We start from the raw sequence: 14,165 nt of genomic DNA, 5'->3' as shown, positions 1-14,165 counted from the left end.
ATAAAAAGGTTCATATTACACTGTCACCCCAGAGCAGTAGGTCTGCCCTGCACTAGTGTTGAAACAAGCCTCTTATCTGGATTCAGCAGCTCACAGAGCTGTGGCTGAACAGGTCCTGCTCTTTCCAATGGCTTAGGATGCCAGATGGTTGCTCCACACATTACTTTTTCAATACAGTGGTATCTCGGTTTACGAACATAATCTGTTCTGGAAGTCCGTTCTTAAACCGAGGCGCGCTTTCCCTAATGAGGCCTCCTGCCGCCGGTGCCCTTCCACCATTCAGATTCCGTTCTTAGACCGAGGTAAAATTTACAAACCAGGACACTACTTCCGGTTTTGTGGAATTCGTAAGCCCTTAAACAGGGCTGTTCTTAAACCGAGGTATGCAGTTTCTCTCAGTGACAGAAAAAAGCACATCCCCTTCATGTGCAGAGGGTAACACGAGTCACTTTTGCTTCAAGTTAAGTATTGCAAAAGAAGTTAGTGCTGCTTTGTCCCTCTTTCAGCAAATCAAACCATTTCCCAGAGAAAGGCAACACTTTGAGAACTGTTACACTGCTTCCTTGAAGTAAACATAAAATTCAGCATGTGTGCTGTGTTTTTCAACAGGCAACACAAATACATTTATGACTTTTTGAAATAATAATTTAAAAGATTTTTGTAATAACCTTGACATTCCAATGGGTTTAAAAGGGTCAAAGAAGGCCTTTCACCACCAATACCCCATTTCAAGTCACAAAAAAAGAGGAAGCTTTCATCAGATGTGGACAGCAGCTGTAACATCTGTGGCATTAATTTGTTTTCAAAAACTACACAGAAGTTTTACAACCAGGCACTTATGAAGCATTATATAAACATCTCCACATAGGAAGTATGGCAAACTTTGCTTGGAGGGGCTTCAGTTCCTATTCACAGGATACACTTCATTTCCTCTACACTACTGCAGGCAAATAGAGCCAGTATCCCTCCCTACCATGTCTACATGGGTCCTACCATCTTAAAAGAATGGTACACATGTCAACATGTGTGAACATGTCCCACTGCACTAAGGCACAAAGAACAATTCTGCCTGATCAACCATGTCCAGACACAGAATGTGTTACACCGAATCCTGTGTTAAGTACCTGCTCTTTGGAAGAATGTTTAGAATGGCTGGTGCACTTACTGTAAAGTCATACTTTGTTTTAGAGTTTAGACAACGGCTTACTGGGATGTGTGCACCAGGCCACTACCAAAACGTAACTGCAGTGAGCCCCACCTGTATCGTTTAATCATCTTACACGAATGAAGTTCTAACTATCAGTAAGTAAAACATCAAACACAACTGTCATAGTTTCATATATATGCAATGAACGACTCACATTAAAAGTATTGTCTCCAGTACCTAGGGACAGGATGTAAGTGAACAGCATCATGTCCTGCATTTTCCCATAGCTTTTATTCCCATGTGTCTACTCAACTAGCCTCTTTTTTTTCTCATCCAAGCCAAAAGCTTATGAACTCTGAGATTATGTATATGTGTGTGTGTATATGTATATGTATATGTATATGTATATGTGTGTGTGTATGTCTGTGTGTGTGTGTATGAACTCTGAGATGTATGTGTTTACGAACATTATTGCAGAAATTAAACATGTACTCATAGGAAATAAACCTGTTTTTTCAATAGTTATAATTTATTCTGAAAGAGAAATATGAATTTCCACATTGCAGTACATTTTAGCTGGTCACTTCCATAGAACCAAGTGATTTATCAGATAGTTACAAAAGGTGGGATTGAAAGGTATTTAAATGTGAAAAAATGTACAGAGTATGGCTAGTTTTGAAGAGCTATTATTTACGATAACTTTTAAAAATATATAAAGAGAAGGGGTGTTGACATCACATACATTGTGCTTCCATCTGAAGCTTAGAGCTCTTTCTTACACTACTTGTCTTGAAAGATGGGAGCTCCTCCTCTGTCTAATTTTGATATATACATTTTTAACTTTTCAAAGCTGTTGAAGTGACAAAGGCTGTTTTGTACACCTATCAAATGCCTCAAAAACAAGAAAAGCTAATATTCAACCCACAAAGTTAATGAAGTCTTTTAACTGCCTTGGTCTGCCAAAATTTCTGTGAACTCCTTCCCTTCATGCAACTGCTCTCAATCTACTCCTTTTAGAGTTTCATGGGAAAAGCCTTGGCAAGCAGGCAGTGCTACTCAGAACAAACATCGCCCTGAAACCCAGTAGCATTTCCTACTACAAATCCACACTGACTGCAGAGTTGGATTGCTTCTCATGTGAGAAGGCAGATACATCCAGAACCTGAAAGGACAAGAAGAAGAAGAAGAAAGGGTGTGCACATTGCTGTGGAAGCATAAAGCACACCCTGGGCACAGATTTCAACTGCTGCAAGGTTGTGCCTGGTGGCTAGGCTGGTGCTTTGTTTAATTCTACCAGTCCATGCCCTTCCAAGTATTTCCACCTGGAACCTTATCAGCAAGTTCTAGGACCCAATTCAAAAGCCTCTGAAAAGTGCTCTCTGTGTTGCTGGATCAAGGTATTTAATTAATAATGGCCCCAGAACCCTGAACCTCAACAGTACAGTTATAACTTATTCCCTTCTTTCTTTTTTGAACTAAATAGCATATTTCATGAGTGAGGTGTTTGGTCTGATCACAGCATAAAGGTTAACGGTAAAGGGACCCCTGACCATTAGGTCCAGTCGCAGACGACTCTGGGGTTGCGGCGCTCATCTCGCTTTACTGGCCAAGTGAGTTGGTGTGCAGCTTCTGGGTTATGTGGCCAGCATGACTAAGCCGCTTCTGGCAAACCAGAGCAGCACACAAAAACACCGTTTACCTTCCTGCCAGAGCAGTACCTATTTATCTACGTGCAATGCATGCTTTCAAACTGCTAGATTGGCAGGAGCAGGGACCGAGAATCCATCGTGGGGATTCGAACCACCGATGTCCCATGATCACAGCATAGTAACTGTCTATTAGGATTTGCAGCTGAAGTGGTTTATTGGAGAATATAATTCTTCTATATGCAGCTTACACCAAAGCAACACTTGAGCAAAGACTTTAAGGAACAGAAAATGCTTTAGCAAATCTTGGCAAACAGCTGCCTATATTGTTTATTTTTTAAAGCCAATCATTCATTGTACATTATACAGAAGAGTGAAGTGTAGGAGAACAGTCTGTCTTCCAGCACTTTTGAGAGAATAAGCTCTTATGCATATATTCCAAGTTCAATGGCTTCAAAATATCTGTCCGGATCCTTCAGTGAGTCTCCAAAGATATGCTAAATCTTTCTCAGAAGTGGGAATGCACATGGAGAGAATAGCACAAAAGGAGCAATGTCTTACAGTGCACCAAAAGATTTCAAACAAACAAAAGCAGCCTCCATTGTACCCAGCAATCACCTGGCTCCAGCCCAGGCCTCCTGCCCCACCTCCCCATTGAATAAGCACTGAGGACTGCTCTTCAGCAAGCTTCTGTTGTTCTTTAACATGTACAAGCAACTGATCCAAGTTAAAACTAACCTGCTTCTGCAAAGGTCACAGAAGGGTCTCCCACCCTTTCAATGAGCCAGCAACCACGTGATCAGCTTGAAGCCTTTCATAAAGCCAGCCAGACACCTTAAAAGAAATGTTCTTTTCATAACTCTTTCCTGCAGCAGCTCACTTAAAATCATAAGCATGCTATATTTACAAGAGCTCCAGCAGCAGAGACAGAAGGCTTGTTTGAATTATGTTTCTCTCAAATCGAGAGAAAGCACTCCAAACAAGACCAGGGCCCATTACACTAAGTAACTAACCAAGACGTTGACCCTATTACTGATTATACACAGAAGAGGTGGTAGGGAACCTCTAGTCCAGTGTTTCCCAACCTTTTTTGGGCAAAGGCACACTTGTTTCATGAAAAAAATCTCGAGGCACACCACCATTACAGCCCCGTGACGTCAGCGCGCAGCGTCACGCCGGGAGGGACATGAATTGCTAGCAAATTACATAATCACCTCCTTGAGGGCTGGCTCATCTTCTCCGAAGGCAGAACCCCATTAATTAACAGCACAGACTCACACCATAGCCAAGACGAGGGGGGAAAACCTCAGTCATGCACAGTCATGCACATGTGGGGGCTAAATGAGGACGAAGACCGGGCAGAGAGCAGGATTCAAATCACCCCACCTGGCCAGGAAAATCCCTGGGTGCTCCCTTGGGCTACTCGCCTGACCCACCTCGCAGGGCTGTTGTTGCGAGGATAACACGGGGAGAACCACGCGCGCCCCCGGGAGCTCCTTGGAGGAGAAAGTGGGCGATGAATGCAATGCACAAAATATATGAGAGGCGACCAGGTTTTGCAGGTGAGGGGCCCCCGCCAGCCTCCGCTTCCAACACCCGGCGCAACGACGCCGAAGTTTCCCCCCGGGCTCGGCTCGGGGAGCAGCGCTGCTCCCCCCCGGCTCCCCTTCGCCCTCCCAGCTCTCTCTGCCGCCCACTGGGGACCCCCCTCACCTGCCAAGTCCGGAGCGCCGGTGGAAGTTGCATGCATGCATGCAGGGCGCCGCGTTGCCATTGCATTGCACTGCACTCCATGCAACGCCTGCACGCATGCATTGCCTTGCACGCCCGCCAAGGGGTTTCCCCGCGGTCCGATGCATCCCCTCCGGCGCGGATGCAGCATTGCAAAAATAAAAAACCCCCAACGCAGCCCTACCTGGGGGGCAGCCTCCGCCTCCGCCACTCCGCCTCCGCGGGGATCCCCGGGCTCCATCCTGCCGCCCGATCTCCGCGGGGGCGCAAGCAGGCTGCGCGGGGTCTGCGCGGAAGAGCCCCTGCCCACCCGGCCGCCGCCGCTGCGCTCATTCCATGGCCGGGAGAAGAGCGCTTCAAACAAAACGCCCGGCCCGCCAGGCCACGCTGGGAAACGTAGTTCGCGCACCCCGCGCGGGCGCGGAGCCCAAGGGCGAGGGGACTACGGATCCCGGCAGCCCCTGCGCCGGGGACGGAGGGGGAGAGGCCGGGTGCAGGGATGGAGGGACGGGTGGGCGAGCGAGTGAGTGAGTGGCAGCCGCCAAGCCTTGGCCGAGAGCCAGGAAGGGCCTCCCCGGAGGAGGAGGAGGAGGAGGAGGAGGGAGGCACAGAGCGGGAGGGAGGGAGGGAACCCCAGGGGTCATCTAGTGACGGCGCCCCAATCGAAAATTTGACTTTAAAAAAAAAAAATCTTTCAATTTTTTAATTTTTCCCGCGCCACACCAGGCAACATCTCGCGGCACACTAGTGTGCCGCGGAACAGTGGTTGGGAAACACTGCTCTAGTCTGCAGGCCTAATTAGGCCCACCACAGATCCCAATTTGGCCCACAAGACAGTTTTCCCACAAACCACACCCCACTTGCCCCATCCGTGACATCATCTGTGATGTCAGCTGTGGGCAGGTATAGACATGGCTAGAAAGGAAAAATCAGGAGCTCCTGATTGTTCCTTAGCAAGCAGGGTTCCCCTTCAGTGCCAATCAGCTGATCAGCTCTGACAGAGAGCCTCCCTGGAATCTGCTGCACTAGAGCAAGGGTAGGCAACCTAAGGCACATGGGCCACAAGCAGCCCATGGGGGTCGTTTAACTGACCCCCAAGAAGTGGCGGAGCTTCATGCTCTGGCACCGGGGGGCGGAGAACAGGCGGGGGCGGGGTTGGCAGCTGGGGGCGGGGACATGGCGTGCCACCTGCGGGGGGCATGGCACCCAGCACGGGCAGGGGGCACCCCACAGGGATCCAGTGCGCTCCCCACACACTCCTCTTCCTCCACCAGTGCCCCAGAGCCACCTGCTTGGTGAGTCCCCGTGCACTGCGCTAAACCGGCGTGGCGCAGCGCCGGGACTCACTTTCGCGATGCCAAAAATCATGTCTGTGCATGCTCAGAGACCAAAAATCGCATCTGAGCAGAAATTGTGTCTGCGCAGACGCAGGCGCCGGAAATCGCGGCTGCACATGCTCACACACACACACATGATCTGTCCCAAGAAGGGATCTCCACTGGAGTGAACTGGTCCAGACAAGGTAAACCTTGCCGACCCCTTCACTAGAGGCTTTCCTGTCAAGATCTCACTAGTGCAGTCAAAGGGGATGGAGGAAGTGGTTTGGGTTCAAAGCACTAGATGATTTTTCTGCAGAAGGAAAAACATGCTGTTTTTAAATGGAGCATTTTTTCTCTCCAGAGCAAATCTCTTAGAAGATGTATTCCTAGTGCCAATCAGATGGCTGGCACTGAAATCACATCTTCAAATATGATTGTGGTAACCACCACTTAGCTGATCATTGGTTATAGCATTTTCCTTTGAACTTTAACAAGTGTCAGTCACCTGATGTCATTATGTTGTCAGGTGATTGACAGCTGGGTGGACCTGTTCACCTATCAATTGTGACCTGCAAGGGGTGGAGGATTTTGGAATGTGACCCACTGGATGGATACAATTCCCCAACTTTGATCTAGTGATTTAAGACAGCTAAACAAGGTGAAAAGAAAGATAGAAATATTTCAGCATAACTTCCTGGTGAATGTTTGCCCAGAAGCAAACTGTAATATAATCCCAACAGTGAACCATTTACCACTAAAAAATACAGGGTACACTTCAAAGTTTGCAAGCATCTACCAAATCATGTACAGCTATATGAACCTATCTGTACACCAAGTTCATATTTTGAGGCCCTTCAGAGGGTGCCTCCAAAGCAGGTGATTACTGGAAAGAGTAATCCTTGGTTGTGGCACCCTGCCATGGATTAGTCTCCTGAAACTCACTTTGATGGATTTCTACCACCTAAAGACAACCTCTATTTGTCCAGGATGTCTAAGGAGATGATAGATAGATAGATAGATGATAGATAGATAGATAGATAGATAGATAGATAGATAGATAGATAGATGATAGATAGATAGATGGATGATAGATAGATAGATAGATAGATGATAGAATACTTTCCTTACATGCAACTCAAGGTGACTTACAAACACAGTGTAAACAATCAAACCAGTTCAAACAAACCATCAATAAAAACCTAAAAGCTTCAATACAAATATTATAGATCCAGCCCCACTAAAAGAATCTGTAAGTACTTAAAACTGTTCAAATTAAGGGCCAAAGGTCTGGGGAAAAATAGGTAAGGATGGCACAAGGCAATCCACCCTGAGGAGTACAAGTGGGGAACCACCACTGAAAAAGCCCACTCTCATGCTACCATGATGGAAATGCTTTATTGCTGCATTTCTGTGCTTCTTAATTATACTATGTTTATCTTTGTGATTACTCGCTTTGAAATTATTGAAGAGCAGGATAGCAGGGTATTGATTCAATAAATACAAGCAAATTAGCTTACAGTGCCCATCAATAACCCAAAGTATTGGGCTTGGGCACCAATTTCATTTTTAGTGTCAGCACCAGTTGGAAACTTCTTAGTGCTTACTAAGACAGAGCAGACAACCACCTATTCAGTTGCCATCTTATGCATGCCTGTCCAAAACTACTATTGGTGGAACTTCTAGTTGTCACTCTGCCACCCTCAAATTACACACTATTTAACACTGTATTTAACACTGCAAGTTAAAGACAGCATTTTATCAGAATTTGCTTATTCTGCACCATGTTGCTTATCTTTCACATTTTATTTTGAAGAGGTACACAAGATTCTGAAATATTTGGAGAGAAGTATGATGCTATGATCAGATATATGGAAGAAAAGGTAGCAGTACCGGTCCCCCTGAACATTTGAGAATTTACCACTACCCATGTGCTTTGAAATGTCACCTCCACAACCATTAGATAAATTATGTTAGAACTAAAATCCTCATGAATATGAATCAGATTCCTTGTATAATTGATTCAACATGGACTGTACTTATAAACAACTTTCAGACTGGCATAAAGTGGGTTGCAACTTCCCTAAGTATAAGCACATCATTGTGGTAAAAATAGTCAAATACAGGATAAAAGGCAACCTTACAGTTTCAGATTAACAAGAAGATTGGATGGCCATCTGTCAGAGATTTGTTAGTTGTGATTCCGGCTTTGCAGGGAGTTGGACTAGATGCCCTTTGGGTTCCTTCAAACCTGAAAATTCTATGATGATCCATCACAGGGTGGTCCAACATTTCATACCAAGAGGGCTATAAGAGTAATTTTGACATGGAAATGCGCTTTGCATTCCCAAAGCTGGGTAAGCAAGGCACCAGGCTTTGAGAAGGAGGCACGAGGATCAGGCAGGGTCTTAGATCCTTCCCATCGCCTTTCCAAAGTTGAGAAAGCACTAGATTTTTGGAAGGAGGACTCTAGGACCCTGTCAGAGCCTTGAACCTTCTTCCCAAAGCCCAGCGCCTCCTTAACTGGTTTTGGGAAGGTAGTGATGCATCAGATCACATTGCATTTTACCATAAAAATTGTAGTTCATGAATTATGAGCATTAGCAATCCTTACCAAAAGCAATAGAAAATCTAAAATAATGGTCATGTTTGGATGATAATTTTTTTGCTTAGTGAACAGAGACATGAAAGATATTTTGGTTACACACTACAACCCTTTGTGCGAGTCAGCAAACAAACCAGGAAGCCTTCCGTTAACTATAGTTCCCATTTTGTCTGAACCAGGAAACTAACAGTTTTGGAATAAGCTAGGATATTAAAACATGGATTTAAATTGGCTTTATATCCTGTCTTATGTGCACAGCCAAAAGCATCATTTCATATCTCAGCTTATTAAGATTGCCTGAATGCAGCCAATACCAGTAATAGTAGAAGCATAAAAAAATTAGAAAATATGAACATCCTTTTCAACATGAAACAATCTTAATGAAGAAAACCACAGAGAGTTTAGATTGCCAAGAAGAATAATCAAGAGCTAACTAAAGGTTTTGTTTTTTGGGGGGGAAACAAGATACAGCTCTCTTCATATTTATTAGAAAATGGAAGCCTGCCAGAGAATCAGCAGGGCCATTAGACATCCAAGGTCTGCAATTTCTCATTTTGGACAATGGAGACATTGCAAGAAACAAAGCTACAAAATTTGTTACATCTTGAAACAAAGTATCTCTAAGATTCTTTTCAACTGCCAAATCTGAAAAAATGTCACAGCCACATAGACAAGATTTTCATTCATTCTTAACTTCTAAGAATTCAAACAAAATATTAGGTAACATTAATGAACTATTGACACCAATACGTAACCCTTGAAATTTGCTTCTAAACCAAATGATTAGAAAATAGTTAATGTAATATAGATTTTCCTTTTTAGTAAGATTTTCAACACAATCCTAGAAATGCTAGAGTCTGACCTGAACTTCAGGCAAGGGGACAAACAGACTATTAACAATAAAGTGGGTAAACATGTGGATAAACAAAAGTGTAGGTCACAAATATTTAACATGCTTAAAATATGTTAATATGAATTATTTAATTAGTACACTAGCTTTCAAAGCAAACCTTTTAACAAGGAATGTTCCCCCCCCCCAGAACAACCACTAGCTGTAAAATAGTTTAAGTGATCAGTTTTTACAATGAAGGTGGCAGCACTGCATTCACTAGGATTCGCACCAAACCTTGATCATGATCTGCCCTTTAAGTCCAAAGGATACCAAAGAACTGCAGAATGCTACAGCATTAGAATGAGCAAAGTCATCGATTAAGTTTACAGTATAATTCTATGCCTGCTTACTCAGAAATTGCACTTTCTTTAATTTGGTTTATTCACTAGCAAGAGTTTAGGATTGCAGAATTAGGATATTGAGCTAAGTCTATCATTGATGTCATGCATTATAGTTGTTAAGAACCACATTACAGTCACACCACTCAGAAGGGCAACATAATAATTTAGCTACTAGCACCACAACCACCTACTTTACAAATTCAAACTTGAGAACAGTGGTTTTGGAAATAATCATGGCTCCTATTTTACTATGTGTTATGGTTACAGCGTAATCTAAAGATTATTAACCTCTTGCAGGGGTTCACAACCCATGCATTCCTAGAAGGATTTTGTGCTGAGCCCACAAAATAGTGAAGGGTATACATCAAATAACCATTTTTACACAGCAATGGCTATAGTTATAGAAGAAGGAAACCTTGACAGTGTTCTTATGTACCAGTCAAATAGCCATCTCAAGAAGTATAAATCACAAACGTAGGCAGAAAAATTTAAGCACCCAGCAGGGATCAGACACATACTATCCTGGATTCATTTTAACAGGCCATTTCAACCTGCCCACTCATTTCCTCCTAAAGCAGTCTTTAAGCAGCCTTCACTTCTTCCCATCCAGGGCACCAATGAGTAGCTGTCATTTCGCACTCTAGAGACAGGCATAATTCAGGCACAGAAGCAGCAAGGACATCTAGAAACACTGCAGGGATAAAACAGGTTTGAAAACCACGTTCTCAATGCATCACTGTTCAGAAACACAACCAACCTGTACATTACACAGTAAGACAACTCATTCAGAACACCATCTGTGATTTTGTACCATTCTAATGAATATTGAAAGTAGCTGCATGGTTTTACTACTGGAGCAACCAGCCTACAGTCAACCACTCAATTTCTTCTAGGCAAGAAGTTTGCAAGAGCATCACTTGCACTGCACACATCCCACAGGTATGTCGGGCAAAGCTGGGTTTATCTCTCAGGCTAAGTAGGGCATCTTGATAACACCCAGTAGTAAACAGAAAATGGAGGCAGCTTTACTTCCTCAAAAACAGATGTCTATATGGAAACACACACAAGAACCTATAATACCAAACATACCTTGAAATAACTACCTGAAACTGATTTTGGACTGGTTTACCTAATGACTGTACTACCAAATGGCAACTTCTCTGAATCTGTGCCCAATTACATGTAAAATACCATAAGAAATTTATATCTATTGACACAATGCTTTTCAAGTATATGCTCAAGATGAGTCATCAGTTGCCAGTTGACAGCACAACAGCCCCCAGGTACTCACCTCAGAAGTGTTTGGGACTGGCTTGTGAGGATGCTTCACACTGCCCCTACAACAGCAGAAGCTCTGAGAAGTCCCATCAAGGCTGCAGAACTCACAACAGTTGTACAGGCAACACCCACACACACCCAAGGGCTGTTCGCATAAATCTACTCTGAATATAACGCAAAAGCAGACCCTGATGCTCCCAAGGAAACTGGAGGTTATTGTGAAACACCCCCAAACGATAAGGATTCATGGCACACACATACACAAACATGTAACCTGCCTCTTATCAAATGTATGACTACTCCTACCAGTTCGCTAATCGTGGTAGCCTCCAGTGACATTTCATGGTGACCCTGGCCATGCCCTCTGTGCACAAAAGGCTCCACATTCAGCATGAAGGAAACCAGGTCACACGCAATGCCAGACCATTGTGTACATTGGAGTCTAAGCAAGCTTCTGCCCCATCTGTTAAGTTTCCAGATGCACCGCAAGGATGCCCACATACATGTGCACATGCATGCGTTCACGGTAACAGTTTTAACCCCACATCTGGACCTGCATTGCTGTCGGACTTTAGATGCCCGCACATTCAGTGCAGGTCAATCCATCTCTCTGTCTCTCGGGCCACCCCACGCCTGGCTGACACGGCGCTGCCCCCCGACGACCCCCATGTGCTCGGGAGCACAAGCCCCGCTTTTGTGCGAGCGAGTGCGCGGGGCGGCAACTCCACGCGAGCCCGTCCGCCGTAGAGCCCGAAAGGAAGCCGTCCGCCACCACCACATTTCCAAGGTGCCACAAGGCTCCTTTTGTTGTTGCTGATGCAACAGACTTAGCACTCCTCCCCCTCCCCCCCCCACTCTGAGAACTGTTACCTGGTCTCGAGACTCCAAATGTGTTGTGTTTGTGGGGGGAGGGGAGGGGGCGAGAGAGGAGGGGGAGGACGGGGGGGGATGAGCAAGGAAAGTGGAGAAGCAGGTAGAGACCACCACCATTACACACGCGCGCGCACACGCACACACACACACGGGCGCCCATCATGGAAGAGGCGGGGAGAAAGGCTCCCCCTCCCCCTCTTGCAGGTCCCCGAGGGGAGGGCGAGCGAGGAGGTCGCGATCCACTTGGATTGGAGAAGGGATCTTAACCCGTATTTTATTTCTCGGGGGGGTGGGGGCAGAATCTCCTCACCGACTCTGGCTCCTCCGGCCTGACAAGAAGCGTGGAAGGAGGAGGCCCGGGGCCTGGTGTGGCGCCGCCATGAGCAGCCCAGCCCCAGCGCGCCCTCTCGCTCGCTCGCTCCCCGGCCCCGCGCACGAGCCTCTGCCGTTTGCCTGCCTCCCTCCCTCCCCTCCCCCCCCCCCCCGCGTCTCTTTCTCTCCTCAGACTCACCCTCGGGTTCCGGCCGGTGCCGGGCGCGCCCCTCAGCCGCTTCCTCCATGGAGCCGCGCGACTACCTCGCCGCCGCCGCCGCCTTAAGGGCCCGGCCCCGCCGCCATGGCCGCCTGAGGAGAAGCGAGGAAAGGGGGAGGTCTGGCGCGCCGCAGTCCCGGCTCTCGGCTCCGCTCGGCCCTCCCTCAGCGCGGCCGCCGCCGCCGCCGCCGCCAGAAAGGGAGGGGGGCAGCTGAGGGGCGCTGAGTATCGCCGAGCTCAAGCCCCGGATCAGAGGGTGGCAGGAAAACGCGGAGGGCAGGAGCCAGGAGCGGGAAGGAAAAGCCGGGAGAAGGGCTCGGTTTTATGCGCCGCTCCTCCTGGGAACCGAAGGAAAACCCGGAGCGCGGAGTGAAAGGAAGGGGTGACAACCCTCCGGAAGGAAAAGTTCCTGCGCGAGGAAGAAGAAGGAAAGCGGCGGGGGGGGGGGGGAGAGCGGGGATAATCCGCAACTCCAGAAGGCTCCAAAGCGGGCTGCGCGGGCCCCTTAATTTCAAATGATCCAGTTTTGCAACAAACAAAAAAAACCCCAGTTCAAGGCAAGGACGCTCAGAGTTTGCCCCTGCTGAGTGCAAGGCTGGTTACTCTCGAGTAAGCGCGCATCGGCTGTGCAGCCTTAACCTGACGAGCCGGACTGGATCAAGGAGGGCTGCCCGCGACCCTCCAGGTGTTGCTGGACTACAAATCCCCTCTGCTGCAGAAGGCATGGCCAGTGGTCAGAGATTACAGATGTTGTAGTGTGGTGGCAGCAGTGGTAAGGGTTGCCATATTTCAACAAGTGAAATTCCTGACGTCTGCAAAGTTGTTGAGCTTTTTTAAGGAAGACCCCATCATTTTTCCCATCACACTGACATGCATCCAGGTTTTCCCTGACATTTTCCTGACGCCATTTTTACACCTGAAAACCAGGAGTTGGTAGAGCCTGAGACTCTTCATCTCAGAGTCTTGAGTTCATGACCCCAGTTGGGCAAAAGATGCCTGCATTGCAGGCTAGATGGTCCTTTCCAACTTTACAGTTCTGTGATTCTAACACCAGGAGAGCCACAGGCTCCCCACCCCTGAACTATATGAAGGAGAATCCTCGCTTGTAGCCCTAAAGCCCACTTGCTATAGAGAATAAGACCCAATGAAGACAGTAGGAGAGGAGTGGCTTAGGACTTCACTGTATCCCTCTTGAATATGTTGCTCAGTGAATTGGGAGCACCCTTTTAGCTGATTAAAAGCTTTTTCACCCCATCTAATCAATTAATCAGCCCAGTGTTGCAACTATCCTAATAACAATACAGTATACTTTAATTATTATCCTGACTGTGAAACAAGGAAGAGATCATTCTTTGGGATTAAGCCAAGGACAGCTGTTGACTCAATGGTGAAGGCCTGAATAACTCTGAACTTGGAAGCTAGTTTTCCACAGGCAGGGGTTTTGAAGTGAGGGGACACAACGTTCTTCAGTTGCAGTCCACAGCTCAGTTACTCATTACTGTGTGTAGAGCAAGCCAGAGTCTAACCATATTTTATTGGAAGTGACTCAGAAGTGGCACCTGCTGCAATAAGCTGCAGAGTACCTTCACACCCTTACAGGAGTGCCTCTTTAGCCAGAAATGCTCTTCTTCTGGGCATCATAACTTTTGTGAGGAGTTCAAGCAGAACGTTCCACCCCTCCTCCTTTCTTTCCCTGACAACAACCAGCAATTCCATGGCTACACTCCTCCTTGCTCAATCCTCCATACTCAGTCCTCCTTAGGCTTTTCTTTAACCCCTGTGTGTGTTTTCAAAGTTGTGTTGT

The 14,165-nt window shown here is 46.5% G+C and overlaps 1 protein-coding gene across 5 annotated transcripts in view; it reads right to left on the bottom strand.

Annotated features, from left to right (window-relative positions):
* The window catches only part of ZNF609 (zinc finger protein 609), a 112,653-nt gene extending 100,044 nt beyond the window's left edge, over nt 1–12,609 (bottom strand). For 2 of the 5 annotated variants that reach the window (XM_028706017.2, XM_028706018.2), the window contains exon 1: nt 12,341–12,607. The gene's annotated coding sequence lies outside the window, so the exon portion shown is untranslated. Of the gene's footprint in view, nt 1–12,139; nt 12,260–12,340 lie in introns of those variants that run through there. The other 3 variants (XM_028706016.2, XM_028706014.2, XM_028706015.2) reach the window with 3 other exon arrangements.
* Nucleotides 12,610–14,165: the final 1,556 nt, after the last annotated feature.

Source organism: Podarcis muralis, chromosome 14 (genome assembly GCF_964188315.1).
Source record: "Podarcis muralis chromosome 14, rPodMur119.hap1.1, whole genome shotgun sequence".
In the NCBI taxonomy this organism is placed as follows: Eukaryota; Metazoa; Chordata; class Lepidosauria; order Squamata; family Lacertidae; genus Podarcis; species Podarcis muralis.
This window is presented reverse-complemented; position numbering and strand designations above follow the sequence as displayed.